The following is a 16,683-nucleotide window of genomic DNA, read 5'->3' as shown; positions in this document are numbered from 1 at the left end:
TATTCCACCTATACTTCCATTTTCTATACATACTTCCACTTCCTGTGTGAATAGACAAGTATATCCTGTGGATGATGACCACCTTCTTTCAGACTAGCCTTTGGATAACAAGGTCTCAGATTATGGTTCTTCTTTATAGTAGTCATGAGAAGTATGATGTCTTATCTATCTAGCTTTCACCACTGTATTTGTGATTCTGTGGGGGGTGCAGGGTGGGGTGTTAATGGTGAATTTCTGAAGAACTTCTGAACAAATGGGACAGAACATATAATTCTCTCTCAAACCACATTTAAATCTAGGCTGAAGGATCAAACTTTACCTGCAGTTACTGTAAAATTAAAAGAACAATTCAGATCTTTCTCCTGGCAGTTCTGACATAATATCCTTTTAGCTCTGTAACAGATGTGCTTTAAACATATCATGAGAGAAAAGAAACGAAGTTTCCTGGGTAAAGTTTCATCTTCTTCATCCTCACTGAGAAACAGCTGGAATGCATATAATGTACACTCCTCTAGTTTCCTATACACTCTCATTATGGTTAATGACCTAGTCACTACAATTTTTAACTTCATCTACATTTTGCACATACCTAGCCATGTCTTCATTTTCTCAGTGTTTCCTAAAATAATTTTGTCTCTTTTACTTGCAAATAAATCTGTATCTGGTCACAGAAAAATCACTTCTCATAAAAATTCCTGTCTAGTTTCATTATGATAAAAATTGTTTAGGTTAAAGAAATTTGAGTATTTCAAAACAAATAAATTGAAGTTTATAGGTACAAGACTTAAATAAACTGGGTTTTTTCACATCATTAGTATGACCTTGATATCATTGTCAGAAAGCAATGATTCAAAGAGTATGGTATAGAATCACGAGATGCATATTGAAATAAGAGATGCTGGCCTAGACATGAGGCTAGACATGGCCAGAGAAATCTTCTGGTTCATGATGTTTCCTACTTACGGATTTCTGTATAAACATAACCATTTGATTCTATGAAACAAAGTTTTTCCAATTCTCTTCCAGCTCCTTTGAGACAATTTATAGCTGCAGGGTATACTGAAGGGAAAATTCAATGAACTGTCCAAATGCATAATCAAAACTGCATAACCATAGAGTTTTGTACAGGGTCACGATAGTGGTAAGATATATTACCACTTGTATCTTAAGCACATGCTTTACTGGCTTAGATTTTATAGATTGCAAATGTAGGGAAAAAACAGTAAAAAGAGTTACAATTACTGTGACAGGAAGATCAGTGTTTTGATAGTGATCCAGAGGTGGCAAATTAGATGTACATATAAGCAAACCCAAGAAGTTTCAGAAATAATTACCAGAATGCTCATCTGGAAGCAATGTAAAGGTCAAGATCAGGAGAAGTCCTAATGGAAGTAATCACATACCCAGAAAGCCTTTATCCTGAAGGACCAAATAGGAATGTTTGATGCAGTCAAACAATGAAAATGAATGAAGTACATTCTTGTGAAAATGGAAGAAGAGACTAATTAAAATTGAGTGTAATGATGTTTGACTTCCATACAGGCTGGCTGTTCTCCATCATAAAACAAACAAGACTGAAATGAACAAACGAAGGTGTTTTACAGTAGGAAGCATTGTGGGGTAATGCAGATGAGAAAAAGCTGCAAAGTCACCCTTATATTTAAAAATAATAATAAAAAAGATCAGCATATAATATAAATTCAAAATAGGAAATTAAGTATTGTCATCTTTTAAAAATAAGCAAAGAGTAGCTTTAAATTTGAAAATTTTAAACAAATAAAGTATTCTGAATGTCTGTCCAACAAATTGAGGAGAATTCTGTTTTATGAAAGGTCAGTAGTCATGTTCAAAATAGCCTGGAAGACCATCCCAAAGAGCATATGAAAAGAACTGGCATTATATGTAGTGAATGTATAAACTCGCTTGAGAAGGATAGTTTAGCAATGGAATAATCTCAGCTGAAAAACTATGAAGATTAAAATGTGTTTGTTCAGAAGGAAGTTGAATAAAGCTAATAGATAACTAGGTATATTACTGTGATAAGCTAAAGGAAAAGTGGATAGAGACAGAACTACTGAGTGTGTGAACCTTGCCTGTTATTCAGAAGAGAATCAGTGATTTGCCAAATAATATTCAGAGACCAGATGTCTATGGAAGTGTCTGAGGGATCAGACAAAAGCAGAGTGGTTTAGCAAAAGAAAAGATGAGTTAAAGAGGAGAGCAATCATCAGATGCAGACTCAGAAATCAAGTCAGTGAACTAAGGTGAAATACCATGAGTGAGGGGAGAACAAATACGGACTGTGATACACTGATGAATTCTTGCTGTATCAACTTGCTGCCAGTCAAGCATTTTAGCCATACACATCCAGCACAGTTTTCAGTTATTTTGCTTACACACCAAAATACCCTTTTTTATGATAATATTAATGTATTCTACAGGAGTATTGAATATAAACCTAAATTAAATGTTTCCCCTTGGAAAAATAATTAAACTTCTTACTCATTCTAGAGCATATCATGGTGTATTTTAATTTCGAAAGAAAAAAGGCTAACACCGAATTACACTAATAACCAAAGTAATACTAATAATTTTGAAATTAAAAAGATGAGTTCATTGATTGTGAGCAATTAGTCTGTAACAGCAGGTAGCATGAGATTTCATTTCACTGAAGAATTTATATTTTGTGCCTTCAAGGGGTTTATTTTTTATGTTTAATTGAATTTTTAAAAAAATCATAACAGGTACGTACAAAATGTCAGTGAGCCTTGTCCTTTGCCCATCTAGCCTCACCTTGCTCTGTGACCGCGACTAGTCGTGACTGTTCCCAAGGAAGCGTCCAACTCACATTTCCTGAAACAGTCAGCACTCACTCACACCTAGGTAGTATTCCTGGACCTGAACTCCCAGGCATGGGCTCCTGGAGTTGCCAAGATCATGTGGGAATACCCATGATGGGTGGTGGGTTGACCTTGGATGTCTGCAGACCCCCACCAACCTCTCTATCAATCACTGCCCCTTCTCAGCAGGACAGGGTGAAATAAATAAGATGAAAAACTCATGGGCTGAGATAAAGGCAGGGAGATCAGTTACCAGTTACCATCACAGGCAAAAAAGACTTGACTTGGGGAAAACGAATTTAATTTCTTGACTAATAAAACAGAGTAGAAAAGTGTGAAAAAAATAAAAAAGGCTTCCCCTCACCCTCACCTTCTCTGATCTTGGCTTGCACAGGGCTGTTTCTAAATATATTTTTTTTAACTCTCTGTTTTGCAGCATTTTGCCCTGCCTTACAGACATTTCCCTGAGCCCCCACCACCACTGCCGTGGGCCCTGCTGTGCCCAGTGGGGGCCAGTTGGAGCCGGCTGGAACCGGCTGTGCCCGGCCTGGGGCAGCCCCGGCCGCCCCTCACAGGGCCCTGCAGCCCCTGCCAGCACCCAGGCACCTGCACCCAAACAGCTTCAGAATCAAGTACAACTGAAACACATGTAGTTTGTGCTCCAGCATTCCTGAAATCACAATGGAGAGCAGGCGGTTCCCAGTACTCCTCTGTCTGGCAACAACAGGCTGTGGTTAGTCAGCACTGACATTTAGGCAGTGGTCACATACTCTTTTCCAATTGTTTCTGCAGTGCAGGATATAGATGCACCAGCACGGCCTGGGAAGCTGGTTTGGAATTTTGGTATATGAACTAATCCAGCCACTTTGTGAGATGTCTTGACAAAATATGTTTGTCTTTCCTAAGGCTTTCTACAGCCTGTCCACCTGAGACACTTCCAGCTCAGCATACTTCTTTCTTTGAATCCAGCCTGTATCAAGCTACAGGACTAGCATAACTGATGTACTCTTGCTATTTGTTGTTTGGTTGCTATTTTAGCAGTATTCAGAAAAATGCTGAGGAAGATGTAAAATATCTCAGCAGTATTTTCTAATTCCAGATCCTTAAGAAGAATTCACTCATGCTCAAAATAGGAACATGTCGTGACGTCCCATATGTGAACCTGAATGCTTGAAGCATGAACACTGCACAGACAGGCAAGATTCCATCGCCATAACCACTCCATGTGGTCACTCATGCTAGAAAGGCATTCATTTGACACTCATCTCTACCAGCTTCCTCAAGATATTTTAACGTCTGAAGATTTCACATCTTTCTCCTTTAACCATGCTGCTTGCAGAACTTGCAAAGGTAAGCAAAATCCTGATGTACCCTTCTGTGTGACAAGGTAACATCTCCTAACAGTTGCTTGGCTCATCTCAGCAACCCAAACAATGGCTACATTTTCATTACAAGGTGGACAGAAAAAAAGTCTTCTTTAAAGCAAAATAATGCTTCCTTCCATATCCCCAGCAATTGTAACACTTCTGTCAATATCTCATGCAGCTGAGTCAAGAGTCAAAGCACATACACACTGGACATAAGGGTTTTACATGGAGGCAGTTAAGAGGAAGCAAAGAATAAAACAGAGGTTAGAGCTGAGGATAAGCTTTTATGGGATATATGCCTGAGCATGACAACGTTATAGCAATAGTGAGGAGAATGACAGATGTACTGCAGCGTCTGGGAAAGAAAATTAGCTTCCTCAGGAACTAATTTGAGTATACTTGTTTGTCTTACCAAAGCTATGTTATAAATATATTCTGAAGAGTGCCAATCACTTGTAAAGCAATCTCAGAATGATATGCATTCAATTGCAAAACAGTGTCCTGGTGTGAAATCTGGAAGACTTTTTCTTAAGCCATTTAAAACTGGACTATACAAATACCTAGACAGCACTTTGTAGAGAGAATCATACCCTGAGAAGAGCATTACCTTAACGACCCAATAGACGTTTTGATTTTCTAATTTGCATGACAGAGTCATCTCATAGTGTACATAACTAGAGGGCTGTAACAAATACATGCATTTTCCTTACTATAGTTAGCAACAGCCTCTCAGGAACCTGGAAATATTAATTTCCTTCTTCTGTGCTTCCGAATTTTTTTTCACAATATTTCAAGGCCTGTATTTATAAATGAATTATCCAGATCTAATCTTCCTTATTCCAGTGAGAAATTAATTCCTTTTTTACTAATAGCAGCATTCAAATGTTTATAGACCTGCTACTCTTTAACCAGTGATCATGATCCTGCAATACTCAAGAGTAAAGACAGAGAAACATAGACCCAGGGTCCAGGCAATACAAATAACCAGTCTAGGGATACAGACACAAGCAATTTGCTTCCTCCTCTCCCACCCCAACACTTCTGGCAGGTTCATCAGACTTGTGTGTTTTTCTGATGGTACAATAGCCACTGCTGGAGGACAGTTCACTGCTTTTATAATTAGCAAGTAGTGCTGCATAGTAGGAGTAAGCTGGTAGAGCCTACAGGTTGTGCTGAGGACCCGATGTTGATGCTATACCTGTTTCAAAGGTTGCTACGATAAAAGTAGTTTGGTCTCATGAACCAGATACTTCTAAGCAGTCAGGGTTCCTGAGGTAGGCAGGTCAGGTTATTTTCACCTGAAAGGAGTTTCACTTTTGCATGGGGTCACTCCTCCATGACACCAGCAAGTGCCTCTGTTACACCAAGTGCAGTAAGTGAGCTGAGAGATTCATCTCAAAGTGCTTCTCTGACCTTAACTAAAATCCTAATGTGAACATGTCTTGTCAGAGAGTCTTGCACTTCTTTTTGTATCTATGTGACAATATCTTATGGTCACCAGTAAATTCTATATTTAGTTTCTTGGAAACACAACAACAGTTAGGGAGTAAAAGAACATATAAAATTACTCGGTTAGAAGAGCATGATAGAGTGATGTTCATATTATGAGAAAAGCAACAAAAAGACAGTATCAGATGAGGTCGAGTCCATGCATATCCGGGCTTAGCACAAAAATTCTTCATGGTGGCTAGGTCAAAATAATCCCCATTCTAACCTGCACTGCAAATGTTGCTGAAACTCAGAGACTCCGATAGTGTCAGCAACTGCTTGAGGGGAAGCATTAACAAGTGTATTCTGCCTCTAATACTCCTTCAAAGGCCTGTTGTGCAGGGAATTTCTGTGAAGTTGTGAAGCTGATCTGGAAGGGGCAAGGAGATGAGCCGTATAACCTTAATAACACTTAAACTATTAGACAGAACAGCTCTAGGTTGGTGAGCATTTCTGTAAGGTGGAAATGGAGGGTAAGATATGCCCCTGAAGTAATAAAATAATATGGGAAGTTAATTCAATATGTCAAAGGGTAGATAATGAAAGCAAGCTTCCTTGAATAAAAGACTGGAGGTGGGTTGATACGTTTATTTGGGTTTATTTTTTATGTAAACAGAAAAAAAGGATTTTTCATGTTCTTTGCAGCCAACACCCATAGCATACAAATGCTATCAAACCCAAGAATTTCCACAGGAATTACCACTTCAGTGCTTGCATATTTTTCATGTTTAGAGTGAAAGCAGTAGCATTTCCTTGCCTAAGTCAGTAAATATAAAGAAAGACATGGAAAGTAAATGTCTTAAAGTTTGACATAGTGAGATACCTTTGACCTATTGTCATCCTAGGAGATTATGCTCCATTACATACTATTACACGTGTATATACATACCTATATAAATACACAACCCTGTACTACAGAACTATATAATATTTTGTTTCTGCATTATGGCTTAATGACTGCAAGATGTGCCCATTCAAAAATGTTTAGGAGTTCAAGAATTTCAAACCCAGTCCACTTTCCTCCAGACATTTTCTTTCTCATGTGGAATTTCAGTTCAGTTCTTAGCCATTATAGGAATGATATCTGGGAACAATTCCTTTTTTTTCCTTTGGTAAAGACCACGGTGGACATGCAATAAGCACTTAACCCTTACCCACAGTGGTGTGAGAATGTGCCTTGCTTGGAAGATAGATACTGCGTAATTCTGCTCTCCCATTAATCACAATCCTTCTGGTTTCCATGTCACAAAATAAAGCTCTTTTCTAAAAATAAAAACCTCTAGTTCTTGTTCAGTGTAATTTTTTGTTTTGCATTATTAATTGTCTATATTAATTAGAATTTTAAGATTCCGTGTATGCCATTTACTCAGTAAAATAAGAGGATCTGCAATATGTGCATAAATTCTTTAATGTTTGTGGTTGTTTATCTGGCTCACCCATTTAGCATAAGGGATATGGATAATTGTGAAAAGGAGTTAGTTAGCAGTGGGCTGAGAGGCTGTAAATATTTTGCCTACATATATTCTATATATGATAACATTGCCAAAAAGGAAAAATAATATACAAGCATCTCTGGTTTTGCATATAGTTGCAAGCTTTCATTCTAAAGGTATAGTGTTTTAAAACTGTTAACTATAATACCTTGCCATTCTTCAAAAAATAACGAAGAGCAATAAAGAGAGTTATGTGAAATATTTTAATTTATGCACATTTTAGAAAACAATTTGGTAAATGAGAAATTGCAAGACATCTTTTTCAATATGTTTTCCAACAACTCCAGGGCAAGTCTGATGCTGTTCATCATCACCATTACAATTTAACACTTACTCTCTCCAACTTTCTCCATATTTTAGTGTTTTGTATATGTATGTAATCTAAATATGTCATGTTTTTTTCTTTTTCATTGATGTTATTAGTCATCACAATGAACTTATTCATGAAAATAACTCTATAGCATTTTCAGTCCTGTTGCAATTATTCCAGTTGCATCTGGGTGGAAAGTATTAGAATTCAAAATAATAATGCTGAGAAGCTTTAACAGCTTATTTTCGAAAATGTGGAAAGAACATGGAGAAAATACAGAGACTGATCTTTCAGCACAGAGGTCAATGAGAAATTTGTTTATGAAGGTCTGGCATTCCAGGTATAAATTCCAGGAAAAATATTTAGGATAAATAAAAGAGGAAGAAATATTTTTAAAAAACATTTTTTAAGGAGTTGGATAGCCTGAGGTAGAGAAAAAAGAGAAGAATTGTACTCTTTATCTGCAACAAGACTGTGAGAAGATGTAAAGACAATTTGGGTTGCCTCCTGAAAAGTCTTCACCTACAAATCACACAGAAGATCAAAGGTGCTCAAATCACTTTTTGAAAGAGGCATGGTACTTTGCTTAGTCTTTGTTTTGCAAAAAATCAGACAAAGACTTAAATGTATTTAATCATCATCACAGGTAAAGAGAATCAGCAAACAGAAAATGCAGAAAAAACCTAGTAAACACTGCAACAGTTTGTCTTCCAATTTTATGAAACCTGTCATTTTAGATTTAGCTTGCCGATAGGAAACAAGTGAATTTTCCATTAAACATTTTTTATTACAAGACATAAGTACTAATATTTCAGTGCTTAAATCCTTGAAAATGGACATTTACATTTCAGGTTCCAGTTAATTTTTTAAAAAATGGGGAACATAGCCAAAATTTTGATAGAATTGTACTCACTTTTAAAGGCAATAAATTTGATCAAAAAAGTGTTCATTAAATGAAATTTACATTGTATTTAAAAAATACATATTTGTAGGATTTCACTGTTAATCCTTCCTGATCCTTTTCTAAAGTGAAATTACCCTATCACCTTTTGCTCATCACAGATTAGAACATAGTAATCCAACAAAAACTACAGTAGATTTTGCAGTAACAGAAGTTTCAGTTGCCTATTAAATTAAATAAAATAAAAAATGTGGGGCTTTAACATTAAGTTCTGAAAATTACCACAGTTAACACTGTATCATTTACAATTTTTTTAATGTGGTTCGGTAGCTTTTAATATTTCTGCAGCACCAAAAATATGCTAAGTGTTTCCCAGTCAATTAGCAATTGATAATTCCTCTCTCCATGATGTATCACTATACACATTCAAAGAAATTGGCAGAATTATGGAAAATTATATCATAAAATAATACATATGAACATCTATGTATATATACCTCTCTTGGTTGTACAAAATGCCTTTTAAATATGCTTTTGTACCCCGTTTCATCTACCCTTTATAATTACAAGAATTATAAAAGAAAGAAAGCCTCAAATGTTTAGTTCTTATTTGAGTAGATGTTTATATTTTTCTTTAATCAAACTAAATTTACAATTATGTAGATTAACAGTAAAAGAGGACAACACTGAAATAATACCCTCACAAAATGGGTTATACAAACTGCAGCTCAAGGATACTTGACTTCATGTAAATTCTTAAAAACTATCACGTCATTTGAGAAAAGTACATTTCTACAATTGTATTTGTAGCTTGCTGAAAACAGTATTAAAGGGATGTGGGAAATGGAACAGCTGTGACCATACATCTCAAGTTTATCAAAGACAATTTGATCTTGAATCAAAAAAAGATAAATTACACACTGCTGCGTAGGCTATTGTTTGGGTTTTTGTTTGATTTAATTGCCAATGAGGGGATGATTTTTAAATTATTACTACTAATGCCATATTATCCTGCAGACCATTATTAATAGCATTTGGTCAAAAGTGTGTGTTGCAAGGCAACACATCACAGGTAGATCTGACTAATATGACTCATTTTAGAAATTCTTTTTCAATTTCAGCACGTTTTAGAACACATCATATATTTTTGATCTACTTGGTAAAATCTTCTGGATGATAAGATATATGGATATCTTTGGCACAAGGTTACCAAATGTGAGGTCCTTTTCAAAAAAACCCTGATTTTCATGACACATAAGAACATAATAACATGAATGGGTCAGAGAAAAGGATCCTTTTTGTGCCCATTTGTCCTGGACTTCCAAACACCAAAATCCTTTCCAGGGAATCAATGATCCTGCAAATCCTGTTTCTTTTAAAAAATCAGCTGACATCCTGGATATTTGCCTATGAATAGTTTTCCTGCTTTGTGCAGTAATGCACTAAAACTGCTTATATGGTTACCTCCTTCTTCAGCTGGACCCTCTAATGAAAGGGTCAAGATTTTGGCCTTCATTGTTAAAGAGTGGTCAACTCTGTTACCCCAGCAAAGCTTTAAAAACTCAGCTGAGCTATACAGTGCAACTTCAAAGTGTCTCCCAAAATGTCCTCCTAGGCTACAAAGAACTGCAATAGAAATGAGGTTGCAGAATCAATGGGAGTGTCTGGATGTGGAAACAGCAGAAGAGGGATGTAAGAAAGACAGTGATTATGGCAGCTAGATTAATAGGTCAAGAAGATACTTGCAGTGGTACATGCAGTGTACTCAGGACAAGAAAATTAAGGACAGCCCACAGCCTAAACAGGATGAGCACCTTAAGACACCAAGGTACAGAAAGAAAGGAAAATTAATGAATTCAAATGACACATAAAGGCTGGACAGGACTGAGAGAAAAGAAAAACCTAACTGAGGTCCACTCCTAAGGGATATAAAAAGGACATCCAAAACTATCATGGCTGATGATCTAGGAAGAAGCCAGGAGACATGATAATAACTCAGTAGACAGTGCTCCTTGTTCTCCGTGTCATCACAAGGAATCTTGGCTAGCCCACCTGTGTACATGCTCCTTAATCCTGAATGCTGGACAGACTACTTGGATAAACACATGCTCTGCTTGTTACGAGACTGTGTGGATGAGAGTGAATGAAGCATTTTTTGTTTTAAAATAAAACCATGTTCCCTCCTACAAGGACTCATGGTAAATTTTGTTATGTTGTTGTTACCAGAATTCAACATTATTTCCTACAAGCTCTCAAGATGCCAAGAGCTAAGAAGCTGCAATCACCTAGTTCTAATGGCAATGTGATGATGTTTAATTAAATGGCTATTTTCCTGCTGAGTGCAAGGCCATACCACAAGATCCCACAAATAAGTGTCTGTGGTGGATTGACCTTGGCTGGACACCAGGTGCCCACCAAGCCGCTCTATCACTCTGCCTCCTCCACTAGACAGGGGAGAAAAATATGACAACAGGTTCATGTGCTGAGATAAGGACAGGGAGAGTACTCAGCAATTACCATCACAGGCAAAATGGACTCAACTCAGGGAAATTAGTTTGATTTATTATCACATCAGAGTAGGATAGTGAGAAATAAAACTAAATGGTAAAAAACCCACCTTCCCCCCACTCGTCTCCTTCTCAGGCTTAACTTCACTCCCAATTTTTCTCTATCTTCTCCCCTCCAGAAGCACAGGGGTATGGGGAATGAGGATTGTATCTGCCGCTCCTTCCTCCTCACACTCTTCCACTGCTCCAGCATGGAGTCCCTCCCATGGGGTGCAGTCCTTCAGGATCAGACTTCTCCAGCATTGGTCTTCCACAGGTTTACAAGTCCTGCCAGCAAACCTGCTCCAGTGTGGGTTTCTCTCTCCATGGTGTCACAGGTACTGGCAGGACCCCTCTCTGATGTGGGCTTCCCACAGGGTCACAGACTCCTTCAGGCATCAACCTGCTCTGGTGTGGGGTCCTCCCCAGGTTGCGTGTGGTTATCTGCTCTGCTGCCTGAAGCACCTCCCGCCCCTCATCCTTCACTGACCTTGGTGTCTGCAAAGTTATTTCTGTTACATATTCTCACCCCTTTCTTCAGCTACAGTTGCCCGGGCTGGTGAAGGTTTTTTTGCCTTCTTAAATATCACAAAGGTGCTGCCACTGTTGTTGATGAGCTTGGGTTTGACCAGCGGCAGATCCATCTTGGAGCTGGCTGGCACTGGTTCTGTTGGACAAAGGGGAAGCTTCTAGCATCTGCTCACAGAAGCCACCCCTGCAGGCCCCCTGCTACCAAAATCTTGTCAACTGACTACACTGTCTAAGGACAGCCTGCAGTTTTTCTATAGGGAAACAATAATTTCATATGTAAAATTAAAAACAGTAGTTCTTCTTACTAAGTGTCAAGAAGAATTCATATAAATTAGTAGTACAACAGAATAATCTGGTATCATGCACTAGAATTTCAGCAACTGACCCTATTCACATGCTATTTTTGAGCTGTTTCTTTTACATTATTCAGAAGTTCCAATACTTGGTTTTATTTCCTTGTAAGTCTATATAAAATGTTGAGTACTTAAGAACAACAAGGGCACAAATCTATTACCATTTTATTTCAGCGAACAAATGCTTCACTGCTATTTTAATTCTGTTTTGATTTAGAACTTGGTTTTGCATGTTATTATTTCCTAAATTTATTTAAAGTAAGAAAAGCAATAAACACCTGCATTTAAATGCCTTTTTGACCAGGAAAATACTAATTTATGGATTTTGGAAAACATCCTGAAATGAAAACTAAAATAGTAACATGTAAATAGGCATTATTCTTATATTTTACATGAACACAGATATAGAATGGAGAATGTTTTTACATTTGGACTGTAACTCCACCTGATATCTTCAGACAGCAATGGATAACCTATGTATACATATAAAGAAGTGGTAGGATCAATTTTGTTTGAGATGAAGGGGTCTTACACACCGATCTGTCTAATAGAATTGATGTAATTCTGAGAACCATAAAGCAACATTTCAACAAATAAAGGTCTAGCTGCAAAGCTGTGATATGAACAAAATTACAAATACATGTAAATTAATACTTTTCAAGTGAAAAAAAAAGAGGCAAAACTATTACACTTTAGCCGTAAGTCTTATCAACTTGTAAGAGAAAAAGCTTCTACAAACATACTGTTGCCAGTAACCAGGAAAATGATGCAAAGTATATTTATATTCACTTAGATTAAGGAAATAGTGTCCGTAAGTATTGAGATCTATGAATATAGTTGGCTCTTGCATATTCTCAAGCTTTCCTGAAACAAACAAACAAACAAAAAAAAGCAAATAATAAAGGTTAAAGGTAGGTATCTTGGTAAGCTAAACTCACTTTGCATCGTGAAAACCAGAATTTCTTCAAATGGCACAAAGCCAATAGAAATAATAAAGACACTACCCACATCAGCCACCTGAAGCTTTACTTTATACAAAGGGATAGTGGCAGGAGAGATTTTTGTTATTTCCAATACTTCACTGATGTCAGGTCACAAAGTATACTTGTACCAGTGCTACAAAATGTTGTTGATCTTATCCATAAACTACAACTTGATCTGGAGTCAAGCAATAGGTGCTATGGACCTCTTTAATGCATTTCCACTGAAAGTAATTTATCCTTCAAATAATAGAATGTATAGATATGGGCAACTTCAGAGCAGCATTTTTTTCTCAGCCATACATGTGCACACACATAAGTACCACTGTCATCCAAACAAAGTACATTTTCCCTCCTTTCTGCTAAAATTACATCCATTCATAACCACAGAGCTATTAAAGTTTGAAATATAAAAGAACATTTACATTACTCAAACTATCCTTTTGCCAGTGCTGGGTTCTACCTTATAAATTATTTCCTTTTTTTGTTTCAATTTGTTTCTGTTTTAAATTTTCAAACTTAATTGATATCACCATGAGAAAACTATTTCTCTTCTTTCAGTCTAAATTTTCTTTTTCTTGATTTCACACTTTCATATTAATTTATGATTTCTGATGTTATTCTTTTAAGCCACTTTTTTCCATGAATTTGCAACTTGTAGACAGACAAGCTCTTTCTTCACATTTGCCTTTAAAAATCTGCTAGACCAAATTAATAAATTTTGTAACCAAGTATTATTTGGTGGAGCTGTGAAACAGCACAGGACTTTAGACCACACACTTCATAGCCAAGGCCTGACTCCTAACACTTAATTTTCACTTTTTCTTTGGTCACAAATTGTAAATTATTGTACCTCTCTACAGAGACTTTCTGGTCTGAACCAAGTCGAGGATTTATTAACACATTTTGAATGATACATGCCATGATTTTGCCATGAACCCAGAATCCTCTTTTTTCAAAAAATTGGAAAAGAGGATGATTTGATTTGATTTGATTTGATTTGATTTGATTTGATTTGAGCAAAACATAACTTGTATGTGAACCGTTGATCCATTACATTCTGTCATGCTCTGGAGAATGAGGAAGAATCTTTATCTCCATATCATCTGCATTTGTGATGGCAAATCTCTTAAAAGGAATACACTTTGACAAAAAGTAAGGGAAATTCACTTAAATTCTTGTCCTTGTGATATCATCTGAAACAGGCGGATCTGGAACCAATTTATTGAGTGTAAATTACTGCCAATTTTGCTTTGAATAACAAAATGCTCCAGAGATTTCTGAGATATGCAGCCATAGGGAGCTATCTGTCTATGTGAGGATTTTTATACGCTTTTTAACACATCTTTCAACTTAATCAGATACACAAATGCACAACCTAGCACTCAGGGAAATTATGTGGATTTGTCACGCTGCCTGAAGGGCTCCAGGATCTGTAAACCAATGAATGGATTACACTGACTCATGATTGTAATTTGTTCATCTGTAACAGATAAAAACATGGATATTTGCCATATTAATGTTTAAGAATCTCAGAATAATAAATGATTCTAAAGGAATTTAGTTTAAATTATTCATTAAAAATCAATAATACTTTCTTTGTTTTCCAAAAGAGAGCAATATAGTATAAATTGTGTGTATATGAAAATGACTACAACAGGCAGAGCTGCTAATCTGTACTGGTGAATTACTACTTATCTCTCAATTGTAACAATTCAAAAACTAGGATGAAACATAAAGGCAAATGCTTTATGTGTTAAGATGCCTGATAAAAAACACATTGATATACCTTTTTGTCCCTGTAGTCCACTTTTGGCATTGTTTATCACTGATACAATACTAATCATAGCCATATGCTGGTCTATTCTATCAGGGATTATGAAGAGTCTATAAAGTCCAGCCTGTGTCACACAAAATAAGACAACCAGTTGACTTTGAAAAGCATACATCAATCTTACAAACTGATAGAGGATTATTTAATTCAGCAATACATATATTTTTTAAAAAATCAGCGAGCAAATTTTTCTTCAAACAGACTTTAATGTAGAGCATTGTAAGCACAGATGTTAATGAAAAAGAAAAGAAAAAAGAAAAAAGAAAAAAGAAAAGGAAAAGGAAAAGGAAAAGGAAAAGGAAAAGGAAAGGAAAGGAAAAGGAAAAGGAAAAGGAAAAGGAAAAGGAAAGGAGAGGAGAGGAGAGGAGAGGAGAGGAGAGGAGAGGAGAGGAGAGAGAGAGGAGAGGAGAGGAGAGGAGAGGAGAGGAGAGGAGAGGAGAGGAGAGGAGAGGAGAGGAGAGGAGAGGAGAGGAGAGGAGAGGAGAGGAGAGGAGAGGAGAGGAGAGGAGAGGAGAGGAGAGGAGAGGAGAGGAGAGGAGAGGAGAGGAGAGGAGAGGAGAGGAGAGGAGAGGAGAGGAGAGGAGAGGAGAGGAGAGGAGAGGAGAGGAGAGGAGAGGAGAGGAGAGGAGAGGAGAGGAGAGGAGAGGAGCAGCCCTCAAGTTATGATTACAGTATTGAGGGGTAAAGGATCAACTGTTTTGTCTGTCTTCTTTTCTTGTCCCTAATGTTTTGTGAATTAGTGTAACAGAGTTCCTTCTACATGGAAATTCAAGGAAGATTCTGATTTACGATAATATTTTGAAAATTTAGTGGAGGAATTCATAAAACTGCATGTTACCAACATGAATTGTGGTTTGCTTTGTTTTTCATGGGTGTTGGGTTTTTTTTTTTCCCCCTATACTGGTTGATGATTTCTTTAGATAATTTTCTTCAAATGTTAATAAGAATTATCCATTGAATATTTTGGATAGATATTTTTTCCCCCTAAACTGGCTATCCATATATTTATTTATACTTCTAACTTAAGTGACCCACTACAAACACTCTAACTGATATTTTCCAAATTAAAAATACCATTACATTTTGTAGATTTGTAAACTCTGTTTCTACTTTATTGTTATTTTCAAACTCTGCTTGCAGAAGAAATAAGTCAAGAATACTAGCATGAAGTTAAGCACATTCTGGATAACTGCACATTCATAACATGAGGCTGTTTATATTCAGCTCGTAGAGTTATATCTTTCTTTACCTTTTTACAGTTTAAAATACCTCAAATTTGTCCTTACTGGCTAAAAAAATGACCTAATTTCACTTCTACTTTTGTAAATCAAGATGATCATCACTAAAACTGGCAGAGCTAGAAAGTGTTAAATAAGAATAATTGACATCAGAATCAGACCCATCAGTAAAGCTGACAAGGAACTTTCAGAGTATTTCTCTGTCATATACAATATCAGTCAACTCAAAGTAAAATAGTACATAGAAACATCAGTTTTCATCATATAAGTATACAAAAAGTGGAAAACCCCATTATTGTGATGATATTGCAATATTTTTAAATTATTATTTTCGCAAAAAGTTTTCCATTTTGTTTCAATTACATTTCAAAAATATTGAAACTGGAATGAAGAACTGTGACTTTTTTCCAAAAGCAAAAACTTCAGATGAAAAAAAGATGAAACTGGGATGGGGGTGGGGCTGGGATTCACAGAGAAAATTCAAAATAATTATACTATGCTGTGTTCTAGAAAAAAAGAAATTTACATTTTGCTAAACTCCCAACTAAAATAGAAAATACAGTTTCCACAATGTTATACCAATAAACTTTTTACACCATTTTCTCCTCTGGAATAATGAAATTTGTTTTCCCCAAATGTATTTATCAGTAGTTCAATTTTAACTTAAGTGATTTTCCTGAGATGCACTGAAAGCTGCTGTCCTTGGCACTGCTTGTTTTCTATTGACCAGGGAAGAGAAAAACCTCTCTGCAGTGAATTACGGGACATCTTAGGATTAGTACATTGGTTCAAGTAGTATAGA

This window comes from Falco cherrug, chromosome 6, assembly GCF_023634085.1.
Source record: "Falco cherrug isolate bFalChe1 chromosome 6, bFalChe1.pri, whole genome shotgun sequence".
NCBI classification, from domain to species: domain Eukaryota; kingdom Metazoa; phylum Chordata; class Aves; order Falconiformes; family Falconidae; genus Falco; species Falco cherrug.
This window is presented reverse-complemented; position numbering follows the sequence as displayed.